This window comes from Canis lupus, chromosome 4, assembly GCF_003254725.2.
Source record: "Canis lupus dingo isolate Sandy chromosome 4, ASM325472v2, whole genome shotgun sequence".
NCBI classification, from domain to species: Eukaryota; Metazoa; Chordata; class Mammalia; order Carnivora; family Canidae; genus Canis; species Canis lupus.
Genome location: NC_064246.1, coordinates 83,722,218 through 83,734,755, shown reverse-complemented (window position 1 = coordinate 83,734,755; position 12,538 = coordinate 83,722,218). Strand labels below are relative to the sequence as shown.

The 12,538-nt window shown below is 34.3% G+C and overlaps 1 long non-coding RNA gene across 1 annotated transcript; it reads left to right on the top strand.

The window, feature by feature from the left end:
* Positions 1 to 125: 125 nt before the first annotated feature.
* On the top strand, positions 126 to 11,926 carry LOC125754928 (uncharacterized). Its single transcript, XR_007410076.1, has 3 exons — positions 126 to 764; positions 9,185 to 9,339; positions 11,802 to 11,926. It is a non-coding gene; the product is annotated as an uncharacterized LOC125754928 (long non-coding RNA).
* Positions 11,927 to 12,538: the final 612 nt, after the last annotated feature.

Below are 12,538 nucleotides of genomic sequence, written 5' to 3'. Positions count from 1 at the left end.
AGAAGAAAGAAAAGAAAAAGGAAAGAAAAAGAAAAGAAAAGGGAAGAAAGAAAAGAAAGAAAAAAAGAAAAGAAAAGAAAAGAAAAGAAAAGAAAAGAAAAGAAAAGAAAAGAAAAGAAAAGAAAAGAGAAAAAGAAAGAAGGATGCCTGGTTGGCTCCCTGGTTTAGCGCCTACCTTCATTCAGGGTGCGATCCTGATGTCCTGGGATCGAGTATCACTCTGGGCTCCCTGCATGGAGCTTACTTCTCCCGCTGCCTATGTCTCTGCCTCTCTCTCTGTGTGTCTCTTATGAATAAATAAATAGAATTTTTTAAACAAAAAGAAAAAAGAAAAAAAGAAAGAAAGAAAGAAAGAAAGAAAGACTGAAAAAACGAGAAAATGTGGATACTTAGAGATGCATAAGTAAATGTGCACAAAATCTAAAATAATCTAAGTATTAACTATTAGTATTATTAAGTGACTATAGTAAACTGCTAAGGCCAGCAGTTTCTAAATTCATAAAAATGAATTTAAAAGATTTCTAGTTTTATCTCCATTATATAAAAAGTTTGGAAGTCATTACTCCCATCATAACAACAAGAAAGAGTTGAATAAATTGAAAATCATCAACTTTTCTTGCCCCATCAGAAAAGCAAACATTCACAGTATACCAAGTAATCTGAAATCTAGATACAGGTGCATCCACAGAGATAAAGCTTCTTAGGTCTGCTTGCTTGGCTCTACATAAATAATGGAGGAGAAGCTGACCAAAAAAATAAATGAGGTAAAATACATTGTTTTCTTTTTATTTTTAATTGATCTAAGTAATGATATTTAAATAATATTGTTAATTAATTATAGCAGATAAATAAAATTATCTTAACAACAAGGTCACATGGTGTAGGAGGAAGAAATTAATTATACTAATTATAAGATATTTGTACTACAAGGGAAGAGTTATTTTGAAAAGTTGTTTACATAAAGCGTTATTTTAAAATGTGTTTTGTAGAAACAAGGGAAAGCACTAAACTTTTTACCAAAAAAGTTTAGCTAATATGCTAGTAGAGGAGGACAATGGAGTCAAATAAAAACCACAATTAAAATGAGGGCCAAACAAAAAAATTAAGAACAAGGGCAACAAATAGAAAACAGGAATCAAGCCACCTGGGTGCCTCAGCGGTTGAGCGTTTGTCTTAGGCTCAGAGTGTGATTCTGGGGTCCTGGGATCGAGTCCCACATCAGGCTCCCCAGAGGGAGCCTGCTTATTTCTCTGCCTATGTCTCTGCCTCTCTCCCTGTGTCTCACATGAATAAATAAATAAAATATTGGGGGAAAAAAAAGGAAAGAAAACAGAAACCAACATGGTAGATATTAACCCAACTATAGTGATAGTCAATTTAAATTGAATTACATAAATAAGGTACTAAAATAGACTTTATTATTTCTATTATAATTTGTAAAGGCCGTTTTATGGCCCAGGATATGGTCTGTCTTGTTATATGCTCTGTAGGAACTTCTCAAATTATTGGAAATGTAGTAATTACATAGCAGTCAAAAGGTTAGAATTAAAAAGACTATCAATACTATTGTTCAGCAAGGATTTGTAGGAAAGACGACTATTACACACTTGTGATCAGACTGCAAATTGGTATGACTACATTGGCCAAACATTTTGGCATTTTCTACATGATTTACACATAAACATTCTTTATGCCTCAACGATTTTACTCCTTGGTATATAATCAAAGGCATAATTATTGATCAAAAAGATTTTTATTAAAATGTTTGTAACTACATTAGACATAATAACTAAATAATATAAGAAATCCATCACTAATTTGTGGAATCCTTTATATGATAATTTGTTTTACAATTGTATAACTCCTGAACTAAAGCTATACACTTGAACACACACACACAAACAACGAACAAACAAAAAACATTCCTGTCATATCCAATGAATTTCACTAACATAATTTTGAGCAAATTATGCAAAGCATAAAATAATACATGCTGCATACATAACATTAATTCATAGCTTTAGAAGTCATGATGGTCATTTTCTTTTGGGAGGAGAGAGATTAATGATCAGGAGGGAACACAAAAAAGCTTTCCTGGTGATATTCTATGTCTTGACCTGGGTGGTAGTCACCAGGGTGTCATCATTTTGTGTCGTACACTTGAAATGTGTGAATTTTTCTTAATACGTGCTACAGTTAAATTTTGATGAGGTTTCTCCTATAATTTCCTGAATATACTAAGTGATTCACTTTACAATTATCCTAGATGAACTTGAGTAGCAGTACGATGAGTATTTTCCTAAGCATGGTTGACATGAATTTGCATTCTGACATTTTCATTAATGGTTTTTCTCCATAAGTAATGCAGCCTCTATTTTCTTCATTGATAATATGAAATCCTTTAAAGTTCCTTTCATATCTAAAATTTCAAAATAACATATGCCTAAATATTCTCAAGTAAAACGCTTTGTTAAATTTTTTATCGCATTCTTAAAAATCAGTATAGGCATTGCTCTAAAAAGTATTTTTTTTAAATCATTAATTCTAACAAAAACAAAGAGAATTGTTGAGGAATCAAGCCACTGGACAGTATTAGGATCCGATGTTATCCTCACAGTATCAAATCTCACAGTATAAAAGACCTCTTCTACTGTATAAAGTGCTTTTTAGCATTTACAATATGGTATCAGGTAGGTTGAGCAGAAAGTTTCCTACATGGTCATGGTTATATGATGATGTCTTAACAAGGCAACTAGTTCCCCATGGGGCTAATCCAGCTTCTCCTCATACTCAGTGGATAATTAACACATTTTTAATATTTTAAAAATATTCATTATTATGGCAACCAGTTGCATTTGATTATCTAGCATCACTGAGGCTCTATTATCTGTCATCTCTAAATGACAGGCATGGCTCAGTTTAGCCAACAAAGTACTTTACTTCCAAGATTTTGACTTGTGATTAATCCAATTATCTCCTCTGCTATAAGGAGAAAAGATTATATTGGATGGTTTTGTTTCCTGCAGCAAAGTAATTTTCTGCATGACCAGCAATAATGTAATGTGGGGGATTTTAATAAGAGGCAATTATTTTTAAAATTAAACCTTAAACAGAATGCAGATTGTAATAATATGGCAGAGATGTGCACAAAATTATGAGTTACTTTAAAACCTGTTAACCCTGCAATGTGTTCTAGAATGAAACAGTACAATAAAAGAAACATAACTGAAACAGAAAAGATTTCTGGGTCTTCTAAACGCATACACAATAGCGAGACTGACAAGGTTATACTCCCTTTCAATGGTATTCCAGAATTTAATGGGCTATGTTATTTTTATGTTTGAATTTAACAACTTCTTTTTTAAGATAGGAAAACATTTATACAAAGGGTACATGATAATATTTTTTTTCTCTCCAAAAGAAAATATTTATATCTGACATCGAAAAATGATCAATGATGAAAGGTGAGTGTTAGCAAAATCATCCAAGTCATCATGTGTGCTGTGGGAAAATGGAGCCTCACAGACCTCACTGCCATGGCGTGTAGGCTCAAGATTATAGTGATCTCTGAAGAATCTTTATCTCCATCGGTTCCACTCTAAGGACAGAAAGCTATCACCAAATCAAGGAGTGTCTGTTCTTCTTTTACACATTAATCCTCTTTTGAAATTACTTGTCACATTTGAGGATAGTTGAGGGGAGATTTTGAAAACAGAGCAAACATCTAGAAAGATCTGAGGTAACGGAGGAACACACGTACACAAGTACTTGGTTTGAAAGGAAACCTTGTCCATTAACACATGGCCTATCTCTCATGGGTTTCATGGTAGTTTGGTTTATTTTGTGTGGCCCTATGCCACAATTCTTTCTTACCTCTATTGTCTTCAAAGAGTCCCTCAAGAAAGTTTAAATAAAAATGAAATTCTGTTGTTTTAAAATGCTTCATTTCTCACCTTAAATATACATAGTGCATCAATTTTTAAAACCCTTTAAATTATTTCCCAGTTGAATATAATCCCTTAAATAGTAATAAAAAGTTGACTTTTAAAAAATTCTATAATGTAGTGGATCTTCTGGACTAAGTATTTCATAATTACATAATTGAACACAGTCATGACTATCTGGGCCAGCTTATTTGAAATTGCTGCATTCCACTAACCCTCCAAAGCCTGCTTACTGGGATCTTTTTTTCTTTTCTTTCTTTTTTTTTAAATTTTTTATTTTTATAGGACTTGCTAACATTTCTGGTCATTTCCTCTAAAATTAAAATGTTCCAACTGATCAATGAAGACTTACATTCAACGATGAGAATATCACTGATCATAGAAACTGGCAAAGACTTCACTACGAGCCATTTGATTTTGATTTCTAGTTCTCATCCCCATTCATTTAGAAAGACAAGAACAGTTGAGAAGGATCATGGTTGACAAACAGACCCATCGTATTTGTTTCCTGCCTCAACTTCATGATCATTAAAATGTTCAAACTTACTATTAGCCCTAGTGACAGGGGAATGTTGCTTCTAAATTAATCTTGTATTTTATGTTATTGAGGTGTGGTGAAGGTTGTGCAGAGCTCAGCTACAACAGCTGTCTATCTCTTTTTCTCCACTGATAAAAAAATACTTCAACCTATAAAACGGCGACAGAAGGAAATTCTAAAGATCTGTGTCCCAGCCCAGCACAGGGTTTTAGCATTTGGCTCTTGACAACATAGTGAGCTTTGCATTTCTGCTTTTTGTGCTGAAGCTGTCTCCTCAGTGATTGAAAGAGAAGTGTTGTGCCAGGCTGACCTGGGCAAGAAAGAGAAAGATGAAGTTAGAGGTAAGAGAATCAGGAAGACAAAGGAAAGGAAGTGGAGAGAAGGAAGGAGGGAAAGAGGAGAGAAAGGAATGGCCTAGAAGCATTTTTCTGTTGGCCCCAGGATTGGCGTGGTGATCTAGAAAAAGCTTGAACCGTGTTCATATAGCCCATATGGGGTTTATTTAAGACAAATAAACATAAGCAAATGCATGTGCATTTTCCATAAAATAAACTGTAGAGTGTGTTAGATGTTGATAACGCTATGGAGTAAATTTATCTTTTTAAATTAAGTGTGGATAGTGGCCAAGGGAAGGTTTTTGCAATTTTTAATGGGGTTAGAGTTTATTATGTGTTATCAAATTTTCCAGTAGTTGTCATCACTTAGTTCTTGAACTGTATCATGTTAGTTTTCATTTGCATCTATTTTACGAGAAGTGATCATAAGCACGTGGCTGTATACTGACGATTCATCTGTGTTTCTTTTTCCAAAAGTCCACATGAGCTTCACCAATGTTGTAGTTGCACTGTTCACTTTTTTCTCAATAATATGGAGAATTTTTATATATATTACAGAAATCTTTTTTTTTTCCTGATATGATCTCAATTATTTTTTTCCAAACCATCATTTGCACTTTGATCTTACTGGGGACTGCTTCTCCCTCATGGACTCCTTTCCAGCCTTCCAGAAAAGATGACCCTTCACCTTCAACTCTGTTTGGCTGGCTTTTTGTTCTTTTCTACTTGATGCCAGTGAAATCCTTGATCCGAAAGGATTTTCTTTATCGATTATTAAGCTTCAATGTCTAAAAAATAATTATCTTTTTTTTTTCCTATTTTCCAAAATTCTGGACTGATTTTCCTCTCAGGCTTAAAAGTCTGGGGGAAAAATAAAATCAATTTCCCAGAAATGCCAAGCAGGTATTCCCCTCACATAAATGCTATGTGAAGTTCTAACAAGTTCATGTACTTTAATAGTAAGAAAATATTTTAAGACTATTTGGAGGCAGAATGTTGGAGGACACAGAATCAAAAAACCGCAAACTGTGCGTCGAATCACAAGTAGATATGGCCCTAAAAGTAGGCACATGAACATACTCACTTTCGTGTGGTCTGGTTCTTGTCATAGCATTTGCTGCACTTTAGAGTGCAATAACTGGTTCATTCACTGAAATAAAGTTGGGGTTTGTCTTCCTACAGTTTGTGACACATATTCTAAAAGAAACACAGGAAATTATTTCATATATGCATGGACTTATTCATGTATTAAGTTAACTTTTTAAAATTGTATGTATATAAAATATACATGCATTTATAAATATATATAATGTAAACATGTATAGACATGTAGATATAAAATATACATCACATGAATATATAAATATAAAACTTATTAATGCACATATAAAATATACATGATATACATAAAATGTTTTTTAGGTTTTAATTTTTTACAATCTAAGTAAAACTAGCTAAATTGTATATTAAAATCATATGTATTTTTGTTATCTTTATGACTTAAAACTAACCTAGCAGATCGAATCATCATCACATCAGCAAAGAAATGGTCACATACTTTGGTTTCCTTTATTTATATGGAATTCATTTTCTTCAATCCATGTTACATCTACCTTTGAAATATCTGCCAACTGAATAATCATGATCACTTATTTAATATTCTTCTTATATTTGAGGTCAGGCTCATGAAATATCATGAGGAAGAATGCATGATGATGGGTAAAAGTTATAAAAGAAAAATAAAGTTTAAAAAGCATGAAGTCAGGGGGGTCATGCCCCTTTTACAACCTTTTAATATCATATAAAGGTCATCCCACTAATTGTTAAAATGATTCTAAAATGTGGCAAAGTTAAAGAACAATAAGATATCCCATGCAGAGGCTACTGGCTCTCTGCCCTGTGGCCTTTTCCATTATCCCACATCTCTAGTTTTTCACCGACATCAAAGCCAACTGAAATAGAAGATACAATTCTCATCCTACTTTGAATTGAGGAACAGCATGTGACCAAAGGAACAAAAGTTGGAATATTACATAACAACCCATCTTGAAAAATGTACGAAAGGGCTTCTGAGACCTATATTTGCATAATTCGAAATTAGCCACCTGAGGGCTACAGTTTCATATTGAACTGTGAGGATATAAAGCTATAATGGGCATGGTAAGAAAGGAAGTGGGAAATAGCCCGGTCATGGCCAACTTAAATACTAGGTGGGACTACTACTGTCACAGCAAACTAAACTTCTATGTTTTAAGCCATTTTTAAAATATATCTGTAATTCGCAGACAAATATTGTCCACCCAGATACAGAATATGGTACTAGGAATGCTACTCTGCAAAAACCAAAATATAAATTATGGATTTGGTGTATGGAATTAGCAGAGTGGTTAGGGGTAAAAACATAGTTATTACAGGCTAGGAAGCTGGTAACCCTGTCATGTTTCAGCGAGTAAGTCATCTGCTTTATCTTTAAATACAATAACATGTTAATTTCAGGCATATTAGGGAAATGTTGAGATTACTTTTTTTTTAATTAATGACAGAGAGAGGTAGAGACAGAGGTAGAGGGAGAAGCAGGCTCCCCACAGGAAGCCTAATGCAGAACTCGATCCCAGGACCCCGGGATCACACCCTGAGCCCAAGGCAGACCCTCAACCACTGAGCCACCCAAGTGCCCCTGAGATTACTTTTTAAATTTGCATTATGTTCACTGCTTTTACACTTTTTCAGAAGAGTCCTACAAATGATAGATTAATTTATGTTTGAGGTAAAAGGAAAACAGATAAAGAAAGGAAACAAAGCTTATTAAAGGAGATTTTCTCTGCCCGGAATCTACAAACAGGAGATAGGCAAACTTTGAAGTTGGAAATATCTAGCTTTACCTTTATCTCAAACTGAAACAGGCAAGAGTCTACATAACTACAGCCTTAGCAGTCTTGTCCTCTTCTCTACAAAGACATGGCTACTATATCACAAGAAGGATGAACAGAACCCAGAAGCTAGAAAAGAAACAAGAAATCTCATTCACATTTTAAAAATTTTATCTGGACAAAGGCTTTGACTGTGATTACGTGAATATACAATTGGGTAGAAGCAACTAAGATTTTTCCAATATTTTTCAGGGAATTTTGTTTAAAGAAACCTACTTTGACTTGTAACTAAAAGCCTTAAACACTCTCCATGGCCAAATGACACCAATAGGAAATGGGCTACAAGATTTTTATAACCCCCAAGAATGGCAATCTCCACAACGCGTATCTGAGACATGGCAGCCAGAGAAAGCTATTGAATAAGCGTACACCCGTCTCCTCTCTCCAATGTTCCCAAAGACAAATCCAGGGTCACAATGGACAATGGGGAAAAACGTGTCCCCAAGGAAGAATCAAGTTCTTACACTGTGAGCTAGCTAGGATACTTATTCTGGCCAGAGCAGTCTTTATTTTTCATGTTTTGTTTTTATTATTATTTTTATTTTGGTTTTGGCTTTGAACACTCAGTTTAAATTTAAAACAGTCACAAGTGCAAACAATTCACAAAAGTTTATAGAGAAGATGCTTTTGTTTTTCAAACTCTGAACCGTAAAAAAGTCCTTGAAATTGTTTTGGGGGGGATCCCAAGTGGGCCACTAGGAAGCAGGGGAACCGGCTATCCGCTAGTGTGTTTCTCTGACTCTTCTTCTCTCAATGGAATATCTGTGGGTGTACATGGGGCCTGTATCTAGAATTTCAGTTTGTAGATTTCAAGATAGGTCCAGGTCTTATTTGGATCTGTTGGGGGGAATTCCATGTCACTCAGAGATCTTGAAGGTTTAGCTATTAATGGATAGAAGTAAATGAATGACATTAGTGTTGCTTCCATTAGGGGAAGGATGGATGTGTTATATACTCAGAAAAGCAAATATCTAGACATTAGTAGCCAAAAGGACTACTAGAGACTTCTGCCAGCCTATCACAAAAGCCACTCTCCCTACCTTCAGATGACTGATTTCTCCCCAGGTGCATAGGCACATGGAATAATGACATGACATTAATAGATTTTAAAATTTTTATTTTTTTTAAATATGATTTTTATTTATTCATAAGAAACACATAGAGAGAGAGGCAAAGACACAGGCAGAGGGAGAAGCAGGCTGCATGCAGGGAGCCCGATATGGGACTCGATCCCAGGACCCCAGGATCACGCCCTGAGCCAAAGGCAGACGCTCAACCACTGAGCCATCCAGGTGCTCCTTAAAATTTTTAATTAATATAATGTATATAATTTTCAATTGTGTTGTCTTTATGTTATAAAATTGCAAGCATTCTTTGTATGTTTTTGATGCCAGACCCTTATTAGATATATGGTTTACATTTTCTCTCCTTCTATAGGATGTCTCTTAACTTTGCTCAGTGTGTCCTGTTACAGACTCAATCGTGTTGCCTCAAATACATACACTGAAGCCCTAACCCGCCATGAGACTGCATTTGGAGTCAAGTTCTCAGTCTATATTCACAGATTAGGCCTTTGTGTACATGGCTTACTGGTGAGTATGTATTTGTGGCCATTAGGCAAGTTTAGTGCATTCTTCAGCTTCCAACTTTTTTCTAGTATCTTTTTCTAACACAGCATCTCCTTATGTGAGGGCACAGACTACATTGGTGCCGAAAGGTTTTAACCAAAGCCAATAAACTCCAGGTTCTTAGTTTCTATTTTTAGGATGGCAAGTAATAATTAATGATACAGTCATAATTACTGGCTTTTCCATCACATAAACCACTTGAGATGATAGAATTCAATAATAGGATTATGAGGAGGCTCAGAAAATTACAGTAATTTTATTCTGTGTCTGCAAATGTTGAAAACAGGCAAATAAATATGACCATCACAATATTTAATGGAATAGTAGGAAAAAAACACCAAAGAAATATTTTGTTGCGTTCCAATACAATACAATAAGTACCTTACAGTTTCTTCAGTTTAGAATAACTATCTCAGAAAGAATTCTGAGAAAATTACTTTTTTGATGTTTATTTTGTTTTTTTCTCAGAGCAAATGATTTTTTAACAATTTAAAAAAAAAAAGACCTCTACTTCAAATTTGCAAAGTTTTTTACAAAGATTTCACATTACAAATGTAAGTGACCAAGGAAACAGATCTTTAAAAATTAAATTTAATTGCTTGAAAATGTATGAGCTTTGAAGGATTAATTAAATTGACACTGAAATTACTCTTTAAAATTTCATATCTTTATAGGAACTTATATAATATAATTCATGCCATTAAGACTTAATCTTCCGAAACTCTACTGGAGAAAGATGAAGCTTTTAGATAGCAAGCAATATCAGAAAATTGGAAGTTCTCAGCTGTGTAAATCTCTGACTGAGCTCCAGCAGAATTTGGTGAAGGCACTCACTATCATCGTGGGGAAATTCATAGAAAATACCTGACCTCCTACAGAACTGAAATTTCTCAGTATTAGCTATCTTTTGCTAAATGGGCTGATACATGTAGCCTCATCAAAGGAACGGCGAATATAATTTTATGACATCTTAGAATATGTACATCAGTGATTTGCATCATTTATTCACTTTTTTTTTTTTATTAGGCTGGGGGAGGGCAGGGAGAGAGGGAGAGAGAGAATCTTAAGCAGGCTTCACACCCAGCTCAGAACTTAAGGCAGAGCTCAATCTTACAGCCCTGCGATCATGACCTGAGCCAAAATCAAGAGTCAGATGCTTAACCAATTCAGCCGCCCAGGTGCCTCTTTATTCATTTCTTAAGAACATTCTATCACCAGCCTGAAGGTCTTACAAAGAGATGCTTGGTGATGTTACAGCATCCTCATCAGTCCTATGTGCTTCTGATTCAGGTTATCGCCTAGAAATCACCAACTCTTAGTGTAAGAACCGATAGTGGAAACAATTCTAAACGAAAGTAATGGTGGAAAGGTTCAAAGTGACTCAAAAAAAAAAACAAAAAACAAAAAACAAAAAACAAAAAACAAAAAAAAACCAAAGTGACTTTAAAAGGTCATATAAAATATATAAATAAATAAAAATAAAAATAAAAGGTCATATAGCAGCAGAGATGAGGTTAGATATCAGAACTTGTGATCACAGTCTGAGAAAATTTTCATAATACCCTAAAAACTTCCACTTTCTCCAGGCTCATGAGTGTTAATAAGAATCGAAACAAAACAGTACGCAAATACAATAAATTATTTTTTTTTTCCCGAGGACAAAATTTCCTTTTATTATAAAGAAGTTCAGGCTTGAAGGATACAGAATTTTGCCCAGATCATAACAGCATTTGACAGCACAGCTCGGAAAGGACTCTGCTTTCTGACTCTACATTTAGTCCTCAATCATTATTTCTGTCACTGGCTTAGAAATCATTGATAGAACACCTACTTTGCTTCAGTCCTTTTGTATATCTTCAGGTCACAGATCATTGGACAGAGACTCTGCCTTCAAAGATTTTTTTTTCCCACCAAGCATATTTTATTTTCATCATTAGAGGTAAAGTATAGTTACTGAACCATTATATAGTGGTTTTCTTTTATCTATATTGATACAATTTTTCAATCTCCAGAAAGTTCACATTTAAGCATAGATTTTTTTTTTTCCTGCATGTATCAAAAAATACAATACCTTTGAATTGGCTATATTTTCATGTTTTATTTTTAAAGCCAAGAAATGTAACTCTAGATAAAAATATTCCCTGATGTCTATAATTCCATGAATAATTGTTATAGTTAAATCAAATTTGTTTTTTTTAAATCACATAATTCTAGGAATTGCTTAGTCATAAATCATGTTTTTACTTTACTCTCATTTTGACTCCTTAAAATATTTTAATGACCACTTTTCCTTTTCCATACTCAACATATGAGGTCAGAAATCAAACAAGCCTTTTTCATTTTGCCTCCAGTAGGACATTAATACCAAGAACTAATCTGAGTTTGAATTGCATGTCTTTCTAAAATAGCATTGTGTTTATTTCTAGCATAAGGAATCAAGATGCTTTTTCACCCATCTTTCTGTCAACAAGGAATTTAAGCACCAAAGCTGCCAACTGTATCTCATGCCAAAGTAGAGCTTCTGGAATGAGTGAGCCGATTCATGCAAAGTAAGCCTAGCAGCTGAAGTATCAAGCTCTAATAATCATTATAATTCTAGATACTTTTTTATAAATAAGAAGATTTAAGATAAAAGTAAAATGTATTGTATAGGAAGATATTTTTGCTGTTGTTGAGGTGGGTTTGAGACGAGAGATTAAAATGCCCTTACATGCATGACTGAGGAAATCACCCCAGTGACCCCTGAGTGGGCATCTTCGTACTCCCTGTCAAAGTCAGCAGAGACAAAGCTGAGTAAGAATTCCATTTCCAGCCAGTTAAAATCTGAAGCACCTTGAGTCAAGAAGGGTAAGAATTAAAACCTTTTTTTCTAAGAAAGGAAAGGACTTAAAAAATGGAAATAAAAGTGATGTCAGACACTAGAAGATTAAAGAACACGGAAAGAGGTGGTTAGACACACTGAGGAAAGAGAAATGTCAGGTCATCTTCAGCTTGGAAGCTGGTGTATGTCGCCAGTAGAGATTTTGTTAATAGCCTGAGTGAAATAGCTCGAGCCACACTGTCTCATACGGAGCCACTAGACACATGTGACTATTCTAACTTATCTTTATATTAACTAAAATTTTAAAAATTAAAATTTCACTCTCTGAGATATATTACCTAC